Source organism: Marmota marmota, unplaced genomic scaffold (genome assembly GCF_001458135.2).
Source record: "Marmota marmota marmota unplaced genomic scaffold, marMar, whole genome shotgun sequence".
Lineage (NCBI taxonomy): Eukaryota > Metazoa > Chordata > Mammalia > Rodentia > Sciuridae > Marmota > Marmota marmota.
In genome coordinates, this window is record NW_026000052.1 from 2,904,638 (window position 1) to 2,927,697 (window position 23,060).

Consider the following 23,060-nt stretch of genomic DNA (forward strand, 5'->3'; position numbering starts at 1 on the left):
GTTTTGTGGAGAAACCTCGTTTCCCCCACCCTGCGGCTGCTGAGTCAGGCCCACGGGCGGACCCCAATCACAGCCCCTTCCGGCAGCGGCAGGGAGGGCAGGAAGCCAAGCCCCAGAGCCAGCCGAGCAAGCACCCCAGGGCCAGGAGCCGCGGCCCCCCCCATCCAGAACACCCTTGCACCAGTGCTGCTCGGGCTGGGAAACTGAGGCCCTCGGCGGCTGGGAGTGGCCTTGCGCATTCATGGACCTGCTGAGAGGTCCTCTGGAGGAGAGCAGAGGCCAGGCTCAGGCCTGGGGCCACTCCCCAGGGAGGAGGCAGGGGCCACTCAGAGGGACGGTAAACGGCAGGTCCCAGGGACGCCAGGCTCTGCAGGCCGGACACTGACGGCGACCCTCCACAGGCCACAGAACCTGGAGCAAGCAACTGCTCTCCCTCCGCTCAGACAAGGACCCCTCCAGAGGGGCCTTCTGCTCCCTGATCCGGTGCAGGAACCAAGGGACAAGCCCTACTCCAGGTGGCCCTCATGACCTCTCTGGACCCACCTCACAGAGCAGAAGTCGAGGCTCAGAGGGGAGCTCCTGCCCAGGGTTCGTAGCTGGGGAGCACTGAGGGGGATCTGGACCCGGAGCCCCCTCCCCAGTGGGGTCAGCCACAGGACTGTTTCCTGGCCTCTAATCAGAGGGATGATCTGGGCACCCACACATGCATCTCCACAGCCACACCTCCACACCACCTGGGCTGAGGATGCGGCCGTCACCACAGCCACAGGATGACAGCCACCAGCTGCCTGGGGCTGAGCCAGCCAGGGCAGGAGGCCAGGAGGAAAACTGGGCTCTGTGGCCTGCCTCCTGCCTCAGTGTCCTGGGCTGCACAATTCAGCGTGCCCACAGGACCCCCTCCCCCCTCCACGCTGCACTCTGGTGGTCCCCGCGCCTACTTGGCCTCTCTGAGCCTGGTCCTCCCCTGTGAACAGGAGCAACTCCCTCCCAGGGTTCCCAGAGTGCAACAGGCTTGGCGCCCCTCTCCCAGGCACTGACCCCAGCTAGCCAGTCCTTCTCCACTGGAACACCGGCCTGCTCGGACCTGGGAGCCACAGTGGCCTGGGCTTCTCCAGGCTGCTCCTGTCATTCAGGACCCACAACCCCACACAAGGCCTGCCTGAGCTGCGGCAGGCCGGTGAGGGCCCCCAGCAGGGCCCTCAGGGAGATGCCTCCAGATCAGGGGTCTCCTCATTCCATAGCCAGCAGCAGCCCCCAGGCAGGCCCCAGTTGACCAGAAGCTCAGACCCCAGAGGTGGGCTTCACTCTGCAGAGCTCACAGCACAGCGGATCCCTCAACAGGTGGGGCCGGAGCCGCGGGGGGGACAGCCAGAGCACACCTGAGCTTGCCTGCCCTCACTGCGCCCTGCCCAGCCAGGCCCAAGCCAGGAATACTGGGCATTGCTTACCCCAAGGCCAGGTCCCACCCACCCAGCGTGCACACCTCCAGGGAGAGCCAGGAGAGGCACGTGGGAAACTGAGTCACTATCCAAGGCATGCCCCGCCATCACCAGCTGCCATCGCTGGTCCAGAGGATGGGAAGGGACCTTCTGGCAGAACTTCTGGGGACCAAAGGAGTTCCCTGGCCCGAGGGGTGTACCCACCAACCCTACCCCAAGGTGTCTCTCTCTCTCTCTCTCTCTCTCTCTCACACACACACACACACACACACACACACACACGTACGTGCGCACGCGCTCCCTGCCCTGCGGTCCCAGGCCAGGGCCAGGAAGCCGGGTGGAGACTGGAGGGTGGGGCCTATCTGACCCAGAGTTGCTAAAAAGAGTCAACAGGGAAAGTAAAAATAGGAAATAAAAATAAAATTGCCCTGCCAGCCAGGCTGTTTGTGTAGGAAACAGGGCATCCCCGCCTGGGAGGGCGGGCACAGCTCTGGCCCCGCCTGCAGCCAGCCACACGCCCACCCCAGACGCCAACCAGGCACCTGGGACCCAGGCAGGAAGCGTCCCAAGGAGGAGTCAGAGGACCAGGGTTCGAATCTTGACTCTACCACTGACCAGTATGTGACCTTGGCAGGGGCCAGCCCTGACGGGAGCCTCAGCCTCCTGTGGACAGGGCTGACCTCCGGGGGACAGGAAAGATATGCAGCACCCTGCAACAGCCCCTCCACAGCAGGGACTGTGGTCCCCTGTGCTCCCCACCAGGGTGGTCCTCATTGGCACACACCCCCTACCCAAGGCGGGCAGCCGGGAGACAGGAGCACAAGGCTAGAGTCCAGGATGGCTGGGCTCTCGGCTGGCCCGCCACGCTGCTCAGCCCGTTTCCTCTCCACACAATTAGAGGAAGCCTCGTCCTGTCCCTCCTGTTGGGCCTCGCCAGGGTTCACACCAGACCCATTCACACCCAAGCAGGGTGATGGCCCGGCCCAGGATAGCAAGGCCCGTCCTCCCAACACAGACCTCGCGGGAGACAGGCCTCTGCCCGGAATGGAGGGCAGGGCAGGTCGTCCAGGCCACAGATGGTGCAGCCACGACCCTCTCCCCCTGACCACAGAGGTCTCCACTGCTGTAAGCCCGGCAAGGCACCACACGATCGACGGCGCACTGTGGGTCTGCCTAGCACTGGAGGCGGCGAGAGCACTGTGGCTAACTGGGCAGTGGGGTGGGCCACGCAGGGACTGCTGGCCCAGGAGGCACTACTGCAGTGTCCCTCAAACCAGGAGCCCCTGGGCCCCCACCCCTTGATCTAAACCACCACCTCCAGCCACTTCCTCAGAACTGGACAGGGAAGTCAAAGGGCGACATCACCACTGACCCTCCCTACCACAGCCGGGGTCTTTCAAGGACGGACGCCTGCTGTGGGCCCTCTGCAGCCCTGTGCTGCCCACACTCCTGTGCTCACACCATCTGGGGGCACTGGCCCTCTGCTTCTTCCCCTGACACCACCTGCCCCAACCCCCCTGCACTCACACACACACACCCACACCTGGGCATGGGTGCCCACACCCACACCCCACGGGCATGCGCCCACCCCAACAGGCTCCCCAGGACACACGCCCAGATACCCCCACACACGTGCTCTGCCTGGACCCTGGCCACCTGCACGAGCCCACTGACCTGTACTCCCAGGGTCCAGGCCCTGGGAGCCAAGAAGAGCTGGGAAGCCCAGTGTGGCCAAGGGCTGGCAGGAGGGAAGAGGCAGAGGGCCATATGCTGCCACCGTAGTTCTGGCCTTTCTGCTAAGTGGGCTCCAGGCTGGCACCCCTCAGCGGGCCAGAGAGCACCAGGCTGGTCCCACCGACAAGGCCCTCACAGGTGGAGGCAGAGGACGGAAGGAGCAGGGCCACGGGACTCCACGGGCCCCAGGTCTCAGTAACTGCCAGCACCACCCAGATGCCAGGCTCACCAGCCAGCAACCCAGGTCCCTCAAAGTCCCTGGTCCCTTCAGGCAAGGGCTACTGATGAGGCGGCCACCGTGGGGGGCGGAGAGCCGTGGTGAGGCGGCAGCATGGCTCCCAGGAAGCCAGCCAGCAGGTAGGAGGGCTGGAAAGCAGGCCACAGGCCAAGACGGCAGAGGGTGGGAAGGGAGGCCCAGAGCCCTGGCAGAGGTCTGGGGACCTCTGGGGACCCTGAGTCCCCAAGGAGCCCACACATTCCCCCACCTGCCCCCACAAGGCCAGGCAGAGGGCAGCACCTGGCCACCCTGCGGGCAGGGGTGGGGGCACGGGCTGCCCTCCGATAATGAGCTTCACAGTTTATCAGCCACATCCAGGGCCACATGAGCATGGGCAACTGTCCCCTCCCCGACCATCAGCATGTCCCCACTGCCCAACAGGGAGACACAATAATTGACCACCAGCAGATAAGCCTGGTAGGGAGGCCACCAGTCCACTGGCCACAGAGCAGGCCTCTCCCCAACACTTCACCCAGGGATGGCCCCATGATCCAGGGGACGTGGGCCTAGGCTGCAGGGGCCAGGGTGCCACCTGAGCCGGAGCCTGGTGCATCTGGGCCCTGCAAGCTCTGCAGCAGGAGGGCTGGACACAGCCTGACACAGGAGGCCTCTGAAGCCCCGGAGGCTTCTCTTTATAAACCACACAGCTCGACAGTCACAGGAGCCAGGAATAAGCCGAGGGACAGAATGCCTAGCAGGGCCACTCCACATGTACCTGCCCACCTCCCCACTGAGAGAGGACCATGGACCACACTGACCAGGCTGGCCAGGGAGCAGAGCTGCAGGGAGCTGCAGAGCCACTGTTAGGAGCCACCACATCACCTGGAAGCCAGGTGCCCACCTGAGGCTTCCAGGGCCAGGGAGTCTCGTCCCATGTGTGTCTCACTCAGCCAGATGAGAACCCAGGATCAGGGTCACCTCCCAAGTGCCCAGGCTGGCCCTCCTAGTGCCAGGGAAGGAAGAGGAGCATGCTACAGGGAGGGACATCTGGATCATAGGTCCCCTCTCCCCATCAGATCTGCTGCCAGCCAGCGGTCTCGGACACACCAGGCCCCGCTCAGCTGTGCCCTCCTGGCGGCTGCCAGGGCATTTCTTCGGGAGGCCCACCAAGAACACAGCCCTGTGCAGGACGGGCACCCAGAGCCATGGAGTCCTGGCACAGCCCATAAAGGACCCAAAGGGCACCCTTCATGGGGTTCCCCACCATGCCTCCTCCCAGGAGAGACCACCCCGGTCGCCCACACCTGCCTCCTGGTGAAGACTCCCGACTGCCCTGCCTGGTCAGCACCCAACTGTCCCGGCAGCCACTGCTTCCACACACGCAGGCCCGACGCCACATCCCGAGTGGCGCGGGACCCTCCAGGGGCTCTGGCTCCATCCCCCTCTCCTAGCAGACCAGAGCCTTCTGACCTGTGCACCCTGGGGCCATCCCTGCCTCTGTCCACCTGGGCCTGGCCTGGCCACACCAGCTATCCCACTCTTCCCCACACCCCAGTTATGTGACCGATGTCACGGCAACCCCTCTCTAGAGCCCCTGTTGTGCACCTGAGCATGTGCAGACAGCTCTGCACCCTGTGTTCCACGTCACCTCTAGTCACCTCTCAGTCCCAAAGTCCCTCTCTGTCCCCCACCTGGCTTCCTTCCCTCCCCACCTTTAGTGAGTCCCAGACCTTCATCTGCTGCCTGCTGACCCTCAGCTCCCCACCAGCCTGGCAGCCCAGGAGGAAGGGGCCCTGCCAGTGGCACCCGCTGGCCACACAGACAGAGGGGCCCTCTGGGAGCACTAGCAGTCAGTGACCTTGCCTCCCTGGCTCCACAGGGCTGGTGGGCAGTGGCCGAGCTAAGTGACACCTGCCCGTCTCATTTCTCTTTGGGGGTCAAATTCTGAGCTCTACATCCACTGAAATTGCTCTACACCCACAGAGCCCCAGGACCCCAGGGGTCCCGGAGCTGGTCCCTGTGTGGGAAGGGGCACTGCTGTGTGAGACACAGACCGCAGTGCCAACGAGCTCTGTCCAAAGCCTCTGCCAACACAGAGCTGAGACTCAGGTAAGACGCGCAAACCTGCCCTCTTGCTGGCGCACTCCTACACGTTCCTCGGGCCCCAACTCTGAAAGCCTAACCCACCTCACACTTCTCACACCCCCCAATGACACCAGCCCCACCCCAGACGGAGACAGGAATCCATCAGCCACGACCCGCACTCGCTGGGCCACGTTCGCAGACAGCCACTGAGTGCTAAACTCACCCACTTCACCACCCACCACTGCAGACAAGAACACTGAGGCAGAGGTTAAAGAAGTCTGACCCAAGGTCATTCACTGTCGAAGGGCAGCATGGGACCTGCCAGCCACTGGCCCCCCCAGGTGCCGTGGTGCCCTTCCAGGGCTGGGCCTGTTCAGCTGTCTGCCGATGGGTGCTGGGTGGACAGGCAGCGGGCAGGTGGAAGGTTCGTCCTGACCTTCTCACCTGGTCGTGACCCCCAAGGCCAACAAGTTTCAGCAGACCACTCCGCCAAGGAAGGAGCCGGCCCCCACACAGCAGGCACGTGGGCTGCAACTCTGCAGCTCTCTGGAGCCTGCGTCAGAGGGAGACCCGAGATTCAGCCGCACAGGTGCACCAAGCAAGGGTGGGGGCCACTCTTGGTGGAGGCAGGCCCCACAGCCCCAGGGCCCAACTCCAGCACGGAGCCAAGAGTCCTCGGGTGCAGGGCACCAGCCCCTCCTGGGTGAGCACCAGGTTGGACACACAGCAGGACTTCCCCTCCCTGGTAAGTGGGAGGGAGCCCTAGAATGATTCAAGTGACCACCGTCATTTTAAAGTCTCCTCTGCAAGGGATGGTGCACCCCTGGACATTGCTGACCTGGGGAGGCCGGCAGGGCAGGGAGGCCGCAGGGAGGCCGCAGGGAGCACCAACTCATTCAACAAACATCACGAGGCCCGGCTGCACCCGGCGCTGCAGACTCGGCAGCAAACACAACCTGAGCGCCAACTCCCATCCGTGACGAGAGGTGGGCCAGCCTCCGAGGTCCCAGGGCCTGGCAGGGAAGATCTGTGCTGATCAGTAATGTCTGCCCAGGGTCCCCAGCTCAGCGCTCCCCACCTCACCTCCTGTCCCACCTCCTTCCTTCCACTCTGCCCAGGAGGAAACCGACATAAAAAGGAGGGGCCAGCAGGCTTGGTTACAAAGTCCACGTGGCAGAGGGAGGGACGGGCCTGACGTCCTTGCACGGTGCGGTCACGGGCAGCCCCCGAGACCACTGCCACTCTTCCTCTCAGGGTGAGGTCCTTGTCCCAGCCTAGAAGCAGGGTGGGCCCCGCGGGACAGCAGGGCTGGTGCCCACCTGTGCCAGGGAGGCTTGCCCCCCGCCTTGGCTACCCACTCTGGGCCCGCCCACCACCACAGGGCCCAGGAGGCCTGGCACCCAGTGACGAAGGCCCCGCCTCCCGCCCTCCTCCTCGACCTTGATCCTGGGCAGAAAGTCCACAGCAGGGATGGGGTGGAGGCCCCAGCACCTCCCCTGGACTCTGGTCCCAAAGGAGCTGTTCTCCATCCAGCAAGTAGAGGGAAAGGGACCGACAGACAGCCTGGCACATGGGGGACTCCCGGGCAGGCAATGCCAGAGCTGTCATGGACAGGCAGGGAGGGACTGAGGGGCACAGGGCAGACTGGCAGGCAGGGAAGGGACCCCAGCTGTTCCATCCAGCACAGGCCCCAACGAGGGCCAGTGCCCTGCACTGGGCAGCAACATGTGGTGGGCCAGAGAGGGTCACGCTCATATCCAGGAAGCAGTCCAGCACCCAGGAAGGAGGGGACAGAGGCCAGCAGGGGACGACTCGGAGGGGCTACCTGCAGCAGGCTGGGGGCAGCCAGGCCCAGCCTGCCCTGCGCTCCTGGCAGGGTTCATCATTCCCAGACTGCCAACCACACCCCCGGCTCACGCGGCTCCCCACCAGCAGACCTGGAACCCAACTGCCTGGCGGGGGCAGGCCGGAGGAGCCCAGCCAGCTGACAAATCTCCTGAACCCCTCTAGGAAGACCCCTTCTCACGCCCACATGGGCATCGCCTCCCGGGACCCCTGGCAGGGGCCATAACCTCCTGGAGAGGGTCCACCCATTCTCTCCACCATAACTCCACAGTCCACCCAGCAAACTCCTATTCATCCTTCAAAGCCCAACTGCGGCATCACCTGTGGGCTTCCCCGACTGCCTTCCCCAGCAACTTTCAGTGAAGCAATGTGAGCGTGCAAGATGGGGTCCACACAGCCCAACTCTGGGGGGCCTGCACTCGCCCTGGGGAACAGGCTGTGTGCCCTGTAAGCGCCAGACGCGGGGAAGTGAGGGGGGCCTTGAGAGGAGCTTGAAGAAACAAGGCTGTGGGCCCCACACTGATGCAGGCCTGGCCTCCACAGTGGAGCAGCGGGGAGCCATGGAAGGTTCCAGGCAGGGGAGGACAGAGCTCAGAAGGAGCTGACCTGGCCGTGGATGGTGTCCAGCATGAGGTGACCCACTCATCTGTGCACCCCCTGTCCTGTCACCCCCACTCTTAGGGACCACCATGTCCTCACCCAGAGTGCTTTCACATAACACTCTCGCTGGGGCGACCCCGCTCCTGGCAGGCTCAGAGGTCATGTCTTCTGGACCCGGGACTCTGGCCCCTCACCTAGTTCCCGTCCCACTCAACCAAGGAGGGGTAGAGCCATTTCCTGAGGAGCTGGTCCCCAGCTGGGCCACCAGCCCATCAGAACAGAGCCAAGGAGGTAGACACAGGGGCCTCCACTACCAGTGGGCGCAGGCAGGCCCAGAGAGGAGTAGGGACCTGCCCCAGCCACACAGCCCAGAACTGGCCCCACCCCACCCCAGGCTGCACCCTATCCTGAGCAGGGCAGGGCCGGGGGGCTCAGGAAGCTGTGGCACCCATGTCAAGTGCACTCAGAGCCACCGTAAAGTTGGGTGGCCAGAGGCATGTGAAGGAGGCCAACCGGAGGACAGAGACCAGGTGGGGATGGTGGGCTCGGCCCTAGAGACCAGGTGGGGACGGTGGGCTCAGCCCCCAGAGACCAGGTGGGGACGGTGGGCTCGGCCCCAGAGCTTGCCTTCGCCCAGTCTAGCGCTCACCTCTGGTGCGGACGCACTGGCCCCACACAGGGTCCCTCCCCATAGAGAGTGGAGCTCAAGGGACAGCTGGCACACGTGGCCACCACAGCCAGTGACACGCTGCCCGATGCCTGGCCCTATCAGGGAGCATGTGGCTGGTAAGGCCGGGTGGGTCCAGCCCGCGCCAGGACACAGCCCTCACGGTGCAGTGCCACTGGGGTCAGGCATTGGGTCTTTCTGGTCACTCCGGAAGTAGAACGAGCTCTCGGACGCCTGTGCTGCGAGTGCAGGGGCCACCTCAGCCAGGCCCTGCTCTCAGGAAGCCTCGGAACGGTGGCCACACACTGCAGCCCACTCCTGCCAAGCCCTGCCCTACCAGCCGGGCCTCAAAGCCCAGCACAGGTGTGGTCACCACGGTACCAGGAGGGACCTGGGTGGCAGCAAGGTAGACGGCAGGACTCAGACCCTGGGGCCAGTCTCAAGCCGTGGCCACCACCGGTGCTCTCCACTATGCACAGGGACGGGGATGCCGAGGACACCGAGAGTCCTGGAAGGGAAGGGAGCATCCACGGGCATCAGGGAAGGGAGGGGACCCAGGGCTAGCAGCGAGTTCCTCTGACTGCAGTGACTCTAGCCCCTAGGGCTGTCACCACCTGACCTCTGCAGGGCCAGCACAGACACTTGGGCTACACGGTCAGTCATGGGCTACTCAGAGCCCTGCTCCCGCCCCCGCATCCTGGAGCCTGCTGGATCAGTAACCTCGTTACCGCCCCACGCCAAACCCCCGGCTTTGAACTCCACGGGGTTTATCCGCGGTAGCTGCAGGATTTACACACGGCCTGGCCCTGGCCCAACTCACTCTCCCTCCCCTCGGTGCTGGAGGTGCCATACTTGGGATGGCCACGGCCTCGACTGACATAGTCAGCACCAGCCCCGTGCCCTAGGGCAGTCAGGGAAACGGAGGCCCAGACAGATGATCGTTGGTGCAGGGCAGCTGGGGCAGGCTCTGGGCACTCCCAGAAGCGGGGCTCAGGCTGAGGGCTCCCCTTCATCCCCAGTTAATGGAGCCTGTCTCAGAAGAAGTCAGGGCCAAGGTTGTCACGAAGGGTGGACTTGGGCTTGGGCAGGGAGCACTCCACACAGGCAGCCCTCACACCTCACACCCAGACCCTAGGGATTGACCCAAGCACCTCAGGGTCCCATTCCCCAGCCCTGAAGCCTGGTCTCCACCATGGTCCTTGGGGCCCCTGGGGACAGCCGCTCCCACGTCATCCCATGCTCAGCCCTGGACATCCTTCCCAGCCTGGGCTTCGACTCTCTTAACCACTGCTCTGTTTGCCCCCTGCCCCACAGACCCCAGGACCCTTCCCTGATGCCATGGGCCCCCAGGCCTTGAGATGGGTGGGGGGAACTGGTAGAAGGAATCTACCCGGGGTCAGGCCAAGGTTCTGAGGGCCAGGGTGGGCTGAGGTGCAGGGCAGGGCAGTGGTTGGGGAGACTGAGCCAACCCGGGCATGGGGAGTGGGCTGAAAAAGAGTCCTCTCCCTCCCATGTGCAGGGAGTCTCTGGCCAGGAAGGGTGAAGACCCCCAGGCTGGCCCAGGACATTCCTAAGCCTCCAAGAGGCCACTGGGAGCTCCCACCCCACCCTCGCTGACCAGTGAGCTGCCAGAGAGGCAATGAGGACCACCTCCTCAAGCCCCCTGCCTCCAATCTACCTCCATCTGGAGTGTCACCACACAGGGCCTCGGTACCCAGCCCGCCCAGCCTCCCTCCCACCCCAACAATGCTGCTGGCTCTGCCCACCCCCGCCCCCCCACCTCAACCTCCAGGCTGGCCTCTGGGCCGTGGTCTGGCTGTACCTGCCACAGGGTGTCCTGCCCCCTCCTGCTGCAACCCCGCTCTTGTGGCAAGGCCCACACTGGAAGGCTGACAGGGGCCTCTTCCTGTGCTGCCCCTCTCCTGTGGGAGGCGAGACAGGCCAGTGCCTGATGGGTGCTCTCAACCCACAACCCACAGTGGACACAGCTGCAGGCAGGCCTGGTCCGCCTCTGGAAGGGCTCCTGGCCACTGCGCCTGCCCCCAGCCCCACAGGGCACGTGTGTGCACACATGTGTGCACGTGTGCTGGGGCGGGGACCACAGTGATGACCGAGTCCCTGCCCTGTCCTGAGGACCCGGTGTGGCCAGCCCCACCTGGCTCCTCCCCCAGGTCCCTCTGGAGCCTGCTGCCAGACACCTGGCCTTGGTGGCATGAGCTGCCCCAGCCCCTGCTGCTCATCCACCTGCAGCTATGCAGGGGACGGGGGTCTTCTAGCCCACCTGCCCCCACAGTGCAGGATGACCCTGGAGTGAGATCGGGGTCTCCACTCCCTGGAGGGCCTGGGCGGGGGGGGAGAAGGGGACAAGACTCCCAGGGCCAGGAGTCAGCCTTCATAGGTGTCCCCACTCTTGACACAACACACCAGGTGGAGTTCATGGGGGTTCCCGGGGAACCTGGCAGGCGCAGCCCCACCGGCAGGTGGGCAGCTTCTGAGGATGCCCCAGAGGCGGGAGGAGCTGGGGAACAGACCCCACCCCAGCCAGGTCTGGCCGAGCACAGCGCTGGGCCCAGGCCTGTGACAGCAACTTACTGAGCAAAAGCAGAACCGCGCAGAGGCAGGACACCAGGGCACGAGGACCGACACAACTCACCTAGGGCTGTCTCCCTCCGCCAGGTGGCCTGCCTCTGTGAAGCTCCTGGGGCGTCCTGAAAGCTAAGTCCCCAGGACACAGCAGATGCCCACTGCCCACGGGCCACTGGGATCCTCATGGGGGCAGGCAGGTCCTGGGCAAGTTGCTAGAAACGCAGGAGGACGGGGCTGACAGAACTGGCAGGAGCCCCCAGGTCCAGAAGGAGTGAGAGGGCCTCCCCCCGCCCCGCTGCCCCCCTGCAGGGGAATGGGGCACAGCCCAGCTCCTGGCCAGGCCACAAGCAGGATTCGAACTCAGCAAGGGCGCATGCGTGTGCACGCATCCACGCCTGTGCACGCTGGGCCTGCGTGCGTGTGCGTGTCCCCTCGCTCCCCCACGCGGCCTGGGCCAATTTTATCTAGCTGCTTTCCGCTCTGTTTCACGCTCGTTCAGCTGCTGAGCTAGACGATTGCTTTGTAACTCTAGGGTGCAATTTCCCTGTCTGTGAGGCGCTGGGGCACAACTGCTCAGAACATCTCGCACCAGACGCGGGTGGGTGTGCAGGCGCCCGGCCCTCGGCCCCCAACTCCTCGACCCCAGGGACAGTCCCTGCAGTGGGGTGGGGCTGGTCCCAGGAGCCTGGCAGGGACCAGAGCTTCTGTGGCAGGTTGACGGCCCCCACCAAGGGGCTGCTATTTGCAGACACCCTCTCCTTCTCCCATCTGTTCCCATCCTGGATGGCACCAGAGGGCCTCAGGTCAGTTTTCGTTCAACACTGCAGACTGGCCCCATACCGACCCAAGCCTGTGGCCCAGGGAGAACCTAGCTGCAGGCCTTGCCTTCAGAAAGGGGGAGAGACACCCCATGCACAGAGCTCCCTGAACTCCCAGCCAGCCTGCTCAGCACCCTACAGGAGCAAGGAGTGCTCCATTTTACAAATGCAGATAGCCAGGGTCGTTGTCAGAGCTGCCTGTCCCTCAGGGATGTGGGGGACGTTGTGGTCACTCACTCCAGAGCTGAGGAGTGTATGAGAAAGGAGGAGGGAGAAGGATGCCAGGACTGCACCCTATAGGACAGCCATGCTGGGGCAGACAGGCAGGGGGGAGAGAGGGACTGGCCCCTTCCCCACCCAGCACGCCATCCATGAAACTGACCTGCCTACTGCACGTGGGGACAAAGGCCTGGAAGGTGAGTCCCAGTGGACATTGGCTCCCACCGGCCATAGACCAGATACTCAGACTCGAGAGCTGACACCCCTGCCTATCCTGAATCTGGCCAATGGCCAGTTCCCACGGAAATTAGCCAGCCAATGGGACACCTCAGGGCCCTGGCTCACAAATTTCAAGCCTAGCAGAGAAGAGGAGGGCAGGTCTTGACTTGTCCTGGCCCCGAGCCAGTTGGGAGCCCCTGCCCTGCATCTGCCGAGACAGCTGGGCCAGGCCAGGCCCAGAAGCCCTCTTCTCAACCAGGCCATGCTTGCCCTCAAGACCCCATCCCCGAAATACTCCAACCATGGTAAGACCACACACTACCTAAGAAGGTAGTGCCCAGCAGCCCCCTGGCTCTGGTGGACCTGCTAGGCTTCCACCCCACCCCCAGCAGCATCCCCCGGACAGGTGAGTTCTGTCCCATCCCTCCAGACACAGAGCCCCAGGGCATGCACAGCCAGCTCTCAGAATGGGGGTGCACAGGCTGCAACACCCACCCTGCACCCACACAAATTCCACAAACCCTCTGGGCATCCTTTTCCAAAAAAGAAAACAAAGATCACCAACTATAACCATCCCACAGCCACAGAGGGGCTGGGACAGGGCCCCTCACAGGCAGTCCGTGGGGCCTCCCGGAGGAAGCAGGCCTTGCCACAGGCCCTGAAGGACAGGCACAGCTGAAAGAGCTGTCTGGGCACTGGTGGAGCTGGGAGCTGGGAGCCGGCCCACTGCAGCCTCCCATGTGATCAGGCTATCGGCCCAGCTCTGAACCCCACACACCCTAGGACTCGGGAGCCACATGCACCCTAGGCTGTGTGCAGGGCTCCCCTCCCTCCCCAGCCCTCCCTGTGGGCCCAGCTTGCCTGGCCCACATCTGGACCACATGCTCAGACCCCGGCACAGTGGTCAGCCCCAGGCTGGCAAGGCCATGGCTCCTATCAGGCCAGCATATGAGGGCCATTTTTCTCGCCCTAACACTTCCGAAGTCAACAAACAGAGCCCCCTCCAAAGTTCACCAAAACAAACACCCAATCGGCATGCCCAGGGCCCAGCCACGAACTGCCTCGTCAGGCCCGAGCTGGACGCCAAGCCCAGCCTTCAGAGAGTCACGTGACCCTGTTATTTCGGGAGGCCCCGGAATGTGCTCTATTTTGGGTCCCAAGGGCTCTGATGTTACCAGAAGCCCCTTACCCAGCCAGGTCCCTGAGTGTCCCCCTGGAGAAGGCCTGTAGCTTTGCTTCTGCTTCTGGCCACCTGGTGCCCCCACAAGCAAATGCACCACTAGCAGCTGAGGGCCTGGTGTGGGCTGACCCCTCTAAACTTTGCAAGCTCAGCCTTCAAGTCCCACCATCCAAGCTGAGGCCAGCCTGGGCCATCTCCCCAATGGGCATGAAGCAAGGCCGGCCCTGGGCAGCAGGGCCAGGAAGCAAGGGCTGCCTCAGGCAAATTCCCCAGCCTCACTTTCCTTCCAGATTCATCCCACACTGATGGGCTCAGTGGCAGCAGCTGGGATACTCCCTGGCCCACCAAGCCCCTTGGTGATTCTGAGAAGAAGCCCTCTTGGCCCCAGACCCCCAAAGTGGTCAGGCAGCTGAACGGGACAGTGGAGACTTTCCAGCAGCTCCAGGTCTGATGGGGCAGCCAGTGGGTCCTGGACAAGCCAGGCCCTCTGACACTCACCCCCCATGAGGGATTAGGCTGTGTTGACAAAAGGGCTTAGGCAAGTAGCCGCTTAAATGGACCTTCAACTGCATTGGACTTCAGAGCCGGTCACAAGCTTAGGAAAAAATAAAATGTAATCAGAGCCCAGGACTCTCCACTCAGCCTGGGGGTATGGGCTGCCTGGGAGGTGACCAGCTGGGCCCACAGAGCTGCCACTTCACGAACACAAGACTCCCAGGCACCTCGTGGATAGAACAGTTCACCGAAGCCCATGGGGAACCTTGGAGGTACACCCTCTGCTCTTCATAGAGACTCCAACACAGCCACCCTGGAGCCTGGGCACCCTCAGCGCCAGGCCCACACGTGCCAACTAATAGGACTAGCTGTGGCCCTTCTGGGGCATTAGGGAGAAGGACTTGTTCTCTTCCCAAGAATTAGCCAAAGTGCAGCCAGGCCCTGGCCATGTCCAGGGGCCAGAAGCTGAGCTGAGCACACATTCCTGCTCTGGAAGGGTCCTCTGGCGAGCCCAGTTCTATGAGCACATGTGTGTACAAGAGCTTTCGTGGAGTAAAAGGAGATGTCCCCAGACCGGTTCCCACGGGCCCTGCAGTGGCTGTCCCTCAGCACCATGCACAGACATCCCCAGCTGGGGACTCCAATACAAACCCACCACTCAGCACCTTAGCTGGACTTCTCCCAACCAGTTTTCTCATCTGCAAAATGGGCATGAATGCCTAGCCCCTCAGGCTGGACCTCGTGCTCACTCACCCACTCTGTTCTACTTCTGTTGGGAAGTAAGTCTTCTCAGATCTGACACACTTGGAACCTCCCGCCCCAGTCACCCTGTAGCAGGCCTGTCCTGAACCACAGGCCAGGTGCTCAGACCAGCTCCCTCAAAACCCTAGGGGGCTGACCTCTCAATAGCACCAAATGTCCCTGCAGCCATGCTGGGTGCTAAGCAACTCCCAGGGTGGCCAAACTGCACCCCACCCCCACACCCTCGCTGTAGGGGGTGGGCAGGCAGAAGGGGCAACGGTCATGGGGTTTGGTTCATAATCAGTTGTCTTAATTTCCATTCGGCACAAATCCTTCACCAGCCTGACAGCCTGGCTGCCGTCCCCACACCAAATTAATGTCCTTCCCGGAGATCATTTATAAAGCCCCCTGCTTCTCACTGGCTCCCAAACCCTAGGGAAAGCAATGAGTGGGGGCCTCTGACTATGCCCACTCCTCGGAGCTAGGACCAGGGCCTGGAGTAGGCAGGCAGCCTGGGGCTGGAAACTGCTGGGCAGGATGGCAGCAAGAGGACAGGAAAGCTGACCCTCCTGCCTCTGGGCTGTCCTCCCTGATGTGGGGCTAGCCAGTACTGGAGAACAGCTGGGGGTGCCAGAGTGAGGAGCTCCAGTTCTGAATTTGAAGTCCCTGTGATGCTGGATCCTGGGTGACCGTACCCACCGGCCTGGGCAACTATGGGGGAGAAAGGGGTGTCAGCTAGCTTTCCAACGGACACACACCCAGGGGCCAGCGGCCTGCTGGAACGGGCGGCTGTCCCACGGGGCAAGCAGCGCAGAGGCCACTCCGGGCCCAGCGCGCCACCCCGTCTGGTTGCCAAGGAGGCCGAGAGCCCTCGAGCGAGCTCAGAAGTTGGTCCTCCGGCTGAGGCCCGGTTCTNGGAGGAGGCGGAGGAGGCGGAGGAGGAGGAGGAGAGCGGGGCCGGGAGCCCAACGACCATTGTCTGCAGCGGCCACACAAAGAGGCCGGCCGTGGCCGCGCGGGGATCCCGGCTGGCCCAGCAGACGCCCTGCGGAGAGCACCGGACCAGCGCAGGCAGCGCAACCGGCAGATGCGTGGGGAAACTGAGGCACAGAGGGGTGATGAGCCCCGACGTCAGTGACCTGGCGACTCCGGGGAAGCTGGTCAGCTTTGGACGTCCCGGCCCACCCCACACATACACACCTGCAGCCGAAGGGCACCCAGTCCCTCACCACTGAGGGACCCGCAGGCCGGCTGGGCAGCCGGAGGGGGCCTCACACTGCGCCTCCATATTGGCCCTGACACCTCCAGAACCCTCCTCAAAGGCGCTGCTGACGACTTGGACGTTGACTTTGTGGCCCATGGCTATTTTTATACCATGGGTAGTTCTCTGCCCTGACTTTTAAATTCATGATTTGTTTGTTTAAAAAAACGAAAGGAAGCACTCCTGCCCTGGGACAGCTTGGGCCTCCTCCCGCCCGCCGTCTTGGGCGGCTGGAATTCGGGTTTGGGTGTGAGCTACCTGCGCAGAGCCAAGCCAACCTTCCTGAGCACGCGCACCGCCTCTGGCCTGCTGCGCCAGGCTGGCCAAGGCGCCCCGCCTCCCTGGCCCCGAACCCCAGCTCACTGCTGCCAGTCCTACACCCAGCTCGGAGAGGGCACAGCGGCTCACCAAAGTCAGCCAGCTGCACATGGCAGCTGGATCAGGGGGTTCTGGTGCAGAAGAGGGCTACGAACACATGTGGATGGCCTGGAGATAGCCACAGTCTGACAAGGGAGAGGGTCCCAGGGGCACTACTGCCACATGTGCCACCTCCCTTCTAGGCTTTACTGTCCTCCTCTGGGACATGGGACAGTAATAGGAGGACCCCTGTGTCCTGTCCTGGAAGGAACCCCTTGTTCCACTGGGGGCAGGAGCACCATGGGGTGCACCTGGGAGAGTAAGCCTTGTTGGGGAGCCCAGGCCAGGTAGGCAGCCCTCCCAGTCTCTCTGCTGGCTTCTCCCTACCCCCGTCCCCTTGGCCACACACACACACACACACACACACACACCATCTGGCCAGACAGCCTGCCCCCCAGGACCCTCCCTCTAGCAGTGGACTTTACCTGTGGCCCTCACCAGCCGTCATCATCTCCAGTGGCACAGCCCATAGCCTACTGACCTCCTGTGGGCCTGGGAATGGGTCCACACCTGACCAAGAGTGAGGAAGAGCTGGCCTGCGCCTGATGGGCTCTGGGTGTGTGCTGCACACCAGGTGAGGCCTGTCCCCGTCGTCCCTAGACCAGCCCCTGGTGTGGCCCAGAACCCAGCCTCCCTGCCTGCATCAGACCTTGTAGCTCGTTGGGCACACATGGTGGGGGAGATAAGCCCCCAGTCCCTGACGCCAGCTTCTTCCTGGACAGGAGTGACTGATAAATCCTCTGGCAGCCTGTGGACAGTGGGCACGGCAGCATTTGAACCCATGGCCTGTGCTTAGAACCACTGGCCACCCAGGGTACCAGCTGGGTACACAGTGGTGCTGTGTACAGGCCTCACACTGTCCTCTCAGGGTGACCAGCAATACAGCACTGCCTTCCTGCCACGGCCTGTGGGCTCTGGACTGTGCACAGCTCACCCCCACGGAAGGGACAAGGATGGGTCTGGGGTGGGGAGAGGAAGAATGTGAATGATCCTGTTTTCCAAATATCTGCAGAACCCACACAGAGGCCTGACGTCGGGCACTCAGAGGAGGTGTAGCCACGATGGGTAAGGCAGGGTCAGACCCTAGGTCTGGCTCTCACCAGCCACGTGACCTCTGCACCTCAGTTTCCTCATCTGTAAGTGGGGACTGCCCCGCCCTCTCCCTGAGTCACTGGGTTGGCTAAACAGGCCGTGCAGGGACACTGGCACAGAGGAGGAGCTCCACAGACGGCAGCTGTTTTATTACTGTTATGGGATGGGATGGGCAACTCACTCTCCTGGGAGCCACAGCCGTGGCCTGGAAGGGCCAGGGACACCCACAGAAGCCGTGGTTGGAGCAGATAGGAAGCACTAGGGACAGTGGCAGGAGGGCAAGGTCCATAAGCCAGCGGGCCCGTGGCTTTCTGATGGTTGGTCCTTGAGTTGGGTTTTGAAGGAGGGGTGTGTTTGTCGGTCGAGGCACCCCAGGGTGGCGGGGCAGTGGCCTGGAGGAGGATCAGAGCCGTGAGCAGCAAGCCTGGCCAGCCGCAGGTTGGAACATGCCAGAGAGTTGTGGGAAAGCTGGTCCCAGAGGCCTCCAAGGCTGGGCTACAGCATCTGAGGCCACCTTCTGAGAGTGCCTCCTGCTCCCACTGCACCCCTCCCCCAGCCTCACCCCTTGCTGCTGGAAAACTCAGCTGGAAACCAGCAGGCTGCCCAGGGAAGGCTGACGCCCCAGAGGGGCCTGCTGCTCCCAGGAACCCATGAAGAGTGGGGAGTCTGCGAGGCCCAGCACCCTGCAGGCTGGGTTCAAAGCCAACCCGGGTGTCCACAGCCTCGTCTTCCCTGTCCAGAGCACAGGGATGGTGGTGCCCAGGGAGCCCGAGCTGGCTGCTGGAAGGGGCCCCGCCAGACACAGGTCCACGGTGTGGGCATGACAGGGCTGCTGGTCATTTCTGCAGCCACTATTTCCCACTCTCCCCCCAGTTTGCGCTCTTGTGTGCTAATGATCCCACACAAACCCTCCGGGAACAGTGGCTGCCCTTTGGGAGTAGCCAGGTCCAAACTAACCATGGAAAAACCTACCATGTGCCTCCGAAGCCAAAAATATTTTTATAGTTGTATCCACCTATTTACAACCTGCCGTCTAAGAGAGTTTTGTTTTTTGTTTTTATTTGGGGCTTTTTAAGGCACCTTGGCCTTTTCCATGTGCCTGCCTCAGCTCAGCCTTGTAAACAGTCTCAGGAATCACTTGGTGAATAATGTCTTTAAAGTCTGTGCCGCTGGGCACCCTGGAGCTGGCATCGGGGTGGAGGGCTGGTGTTCCAGAAGTCCCAAGGACCCCACAGGGTGCTGGGTCACCTCCAGTTCCTTCCCCAAGGGAGGGTCCATGTGATCCTGAGCTGGTAACTGGCGGAGCCTCATGGGGTCGGGGTGCTGGGTCCCCAAACAAGGCAGGCCAGGGGCTCCTGGTCAGATGGAGCCTCTGTCTCCAAGCAAGCTTCCCTGAGGGGCCCTTTCCCACTCCCCCTGTGGCTGTGTTGGGCGTAATGCTTTCTGTCTGTGGTGACAGATGACCCAAGCTAGGAAATGGCAGGTAAAGTTCAGAGCAGCGAGGGCCTTGCCTGAGGTTACCCAGCAAGGCCGGATGGAGCTTGGGGCTAGGACCTGGGGCTCCAGCCCCCACCCCTTTGATAAGTCATGTTGCATTTCTCCACAGATGGGGGAGATGGGAAGGCTGCCGTCCACACTCAGATTCCTGCCTGTTCTGCTTGGGGGAGGGAGAAGAGGAGAGGAGGGGAGAAGACCCTTTCTGCCCCTGGGTCAGGGCCTAAGTGAGACCTTTGCAGCCCTGCAGGACGATGCCATACCCGTCAGCAGGCGGTGGAAAAGTTGGCTGGCCTCCACCCCCAAACCAGTGCAGAGGAGGAGAGGGCAAAGTAGGAGGGGCCCCAGAGGCCCAGCAGCTGCCTCCCTCACGGGTGGGTCCTGTTTCCAGGTGCAGCAAGCGTAGGAGACAGGGCTGGTGTGTGAAGGATGGGGACTCTGGGCGGCTCTGGGAAAGAGCCAGGAGGGGCCAGCAAGGATCTCCAAAGAACTGAGGAGACACTCCTGCCGAAACCCAGCTCACCAGCAGACTCACAGAAGGCCTGGGAGGGGCGGTTCAGAGAGTGGGGGAGGACACGGGTGGTTCCTGGGGGCCTCCTGGGCTGGCCTGCAGCAGCTGCCGGGCGCCATCCCCAAACCCCCCCAACAGGCTCCTTTTCCCCACTTTACAGAAGGAGACACAGAGGCTGAGAGGAACAAGAACTGACTTCAGGTCACACAGTGGCCCCCGTGCTGTGGTCGCAAGCCAATGGTCAGAGCCCCCGGGAGGACTCCACACAACCACCAACCTTGCACTGCAACCTCTAAAATCTCCTGCACCACCTGCTTCTCCTCATATATGGGTAGGTAAGCCAGGGCAGCCCGTGCCATGTAAGACTGGAGTTCAGGCAGAAGGGACAGGCGACAGACCCAGAAAACAGGGTGCTGGGAGAGATACCTGGGGAGGAGGCCAGAGTCAGGCTCTACCACCAACTGTGTCATGGCCCTTGGGCAGGGGTCCTCTCCGAACTTCAGTGGCTTCTTCGTAAAATGGGAGAAAAGAACCAGTTAACCACAGAGGCTTTTGGACATGAAATGAGACTACGACAACAGGAAACCAGAAGCCAAGGTATCCCAGGCATTGGGAAGAGCCAAGGCTGAGACTGCCAACTGGGGGCACCAGTTCCAGCCGTGCTTGACTTTGAGGCTGGCACCTTCTCCCTGGCTCTCTGCACCGTGCCCCTCTCCACACGCCACCCATCAAGGGACAAGATAATGTGCTTTATCGGGGGCATTTATTATCGACAATTGCTTCATAAATCTCCCTCTATTCACACGCATATGTATAAGAGGTGGAGAAGTACGCAGGGAAGACTTCTGCGCCAACCCCCCATGTCGTCAGCTGGCCCCCATAAAGATAACGGGAAATGATTCATAATATTTATTTGACAGACATGATATGAACCGTAATAGTCTGTTGGGATTAAAAATATCCGTCCATCTCCGTCATCCCCAACGTGGTTTAAATATTATATATGTGGCCACTGTGGCGGCCAGGGGTGGGGAGCGGTTATTGATAGTGGCCATAAAGAGGCGTCGTTCCGCGGTGAAGAATGGGGAGAGGCCCCCGGAGTTTGCCGGATGCTCCTTGGTGCTAGCATCAGAAAACACTGTGCTGAAAACTGCAGCTCTGCCCCCACAGAGCCCGTGAGTGGGGTGAAGACAGGCCAGCACACATTATCCTGGGTCTCAGGAGGGCCTGGCTGGGCTCCAGGTCGAGGCTCAGCCTGGCAAGGTTGCCAGCCTCACAGTGCAGGCCCGGGGCCAGGTCCCAGCCCTGGGAGGCCGAGTGTAATAGGGCCCTAAAGGTCCAGGCCCCACCCTGCCACTGGCCTCCTGTCCCTGCCTCTGCCCGGCCCAGGGAGGCAGCCTCCATCCCCGTCCCCGACACTCCCAGCTTCCAAACCCACCCCTGCTGCCATGGCCCTAAGGATGAAGTCCAGACTCACAGGCAGTGCTCCTCCTTCCTCTGAGTCATCTTCCTCCTGCTCACCCAGCCCTGCCCACAGCCGTCCCTCCCCAGGCTAGCACCTGGTCCCCAGGGTTGCTCGTCTCCTGTGCCACGCCCCTACCCACCACCAACACACAGACATGCAGCACGTGGTGGCTGTGGGCAAGGGCTGGGATCCCCAGCTGTCCACTCCCCACTGGGCAGGTTATGGGACTCGGGGACTTGGAGTGCTCGCTGAGCCAGGGGGACATGGCTTTGAAGGGCCTGGCTCTCTTCTGCACCCCAGGTCACATGCGCAGACCTCTATACCCAACACAAAAGGTGGTTTCCTCCAAGGGCCTCCGTTTACCTGTCGGCCAAAGAGTCTGTGGCCCCAGGGATCAAAGCCCTTGCAACCAGGTGCAAGACCCATGCGGAAGACTTTTGGGATTTGCTCTGGAAAGAGCCCACAAGGAAAGGGGCACAGAGAAAATCTTCGGGAATCCCTTACCCCGCACCCAGGCCCTTTCCCACCAACCCCCAGAAGACAAGACAGACAACACCCCCCGGCCGGTAGCCCAGTCCACAGGCCGATTGTGGGGACAGCTGGCCTTTGTTTCTCCCACCATGAGGGTCCCCCCCAAGTAAAGCCTCTTCTAAGCACAGGCACAGGGAAGGGAGGGGCAACCCTGGACGCAAGGCCCTCCAGCAGGAGCACAGGCGCCTGGGGCTTGGGGCCTGACCTTGGCTCTCTACCTTGGGCAGGTCTGCTGCCGACTGGATCATAAGGAGGCCCTAGCACTGCCCTGAGCCCTTGAGCCCAGCCTGGGGGGTACCCCCTCCTCCAGCAGCCTGCCCACCTGCTTCAAAGTGCCCATATATGAGGCTCCAGTCAGGCCCCCCCCCAGCAAATTTCCATAACTTGAGGGGTCTGTGACCCCTGCCGGGCCTTTGTTGGCCAGAGCACCCCTGGGCCTCAGGCACCCTCTGCTTCTCCCACAAAGCCTGCAGCAGCCCTTCCTCAGGGGTGATGGACACTGAGAGACGATGAAGGAGACAGGCCCAAGGGGGCTCAGGTCCAAGCCTGCACAACTGTCCAGGGCCAGTGGGCTTCACAGGGGCTTCGTGACCAGCCCTTTCCCCTGGAGCGCAAGGGTGGGAGGAAGATGAGGAGGGGCGACACCCTGGTGGAAACTGCATGGGGGCCCCAACACCTGGCCAGTAAGCCCTGCCCCCATGGCACCTGCTGGACCTCAGGTCCACCAAACCTGCAAGGCATCCCAGTGTACCAGACCTGTGTCTCCTGCCTCGTGGCTTTAAAAACAGCTTGAGGGCTGTGGGTGTTTGGAAAAGGGAGCCAAAGGCCCAGGTCACCCCTGCCATGGCCGCGGCAAAGGGCAGCCCCAGATCCCACCCAGCGGTGCGTCCCTGGAGCGGCTGCTCCCTGGCTCTGGCAGCGTGGCTGAGGTTCGAGGTCTCCTGATGGGGGTGTTTTAAAGTGTGGTCACTCCCTACTTGGTCTTTTCCAGCTTAACCACCCATCAATAAATCCAGGCCGGTGATGGGAGTGGGGACCTGAGCCCCAAGGGGCTCAGGGGCCAGATCACAGCCTGTGCCCCCTCTGCCAGTCTGTGCCCCTCAGGCCTCAGTTTCCACCTGAGGTGGGGCTGGGCTGGCTCTCTCCTGTGGACAGGTGAGGTAGAGCCTCTGGAGCCTGCCCAAGGAGTGCCAAGGACAGCACAGAGCACAGCAGTTCACAGCGTCTCAGACCCGGCTGGTGGAAATTCCCCATCGTGACTTGTCAGCCCCAACGCCCACGGAGATGCTCCAGGGAGGGTCTGGAAGTTGAGTGAAAGGGAGACTTTCCCAGCCCAGGCCCAGCATTGCCCAGTCGAAGCCACATGGCCAGGCACATCTAGATCATCCTGGTGATCACAGACTCAACCCCACCCCAGGGCACCAGGGCTTCTGGGCAGGGGCAG

General features: G+C 62.5%; 1 protein-coding gene and 1 long non-coding RNA gene across 3 annotated transcripts in view; one reads left to right on the forward strand and one right to left on the reverse strand.

Moving 5' to 3' along the window:
* Rxra (retinoid X receptor alpha) overlaps positions 1 to 10,599 on the reverse strand; it is an 87,403-nt gene extending 76,804 nt beyond the window's left edge. Inside the window, exon 1 of the mRNA XM_048813369.1 lies at positions 10,410 to 10,599. The gene's annotated coding sequence lies outside the window, so the exon portion shown is untranslated. The remainder of the gene's footprint in view (positions 1 to 10,409) is intronic.
* A 6,227-nt stretch (positions 10,600 to 16,826) lies between these two features.
* LOC107159165 lies at positions 16,827 to 20,611 on the forward strand. 2 transcript variants are annotated; one of them, XR_007351297.1, is made up of 5 exons: positions 16,827 to 17,097; positions 17,536 to 17,659; positions 19,352 to 19,483; positions 19,781 to 19,951; positions 20,104 to 20,611. It is a non-coding gene; the product is annotated as an uncharacterized LOC107159165 (long non-coding RNA). The 2 variants fall into 2 exon arrangements; XR_001505712.2 differs by lacking the exon at positions 19,352 to 19,483 and having other exon boundaries at positions 20,104 to 20,610.
* Positions 20,612 to 23,060: the final 2,449 nt, after the last annotated feature.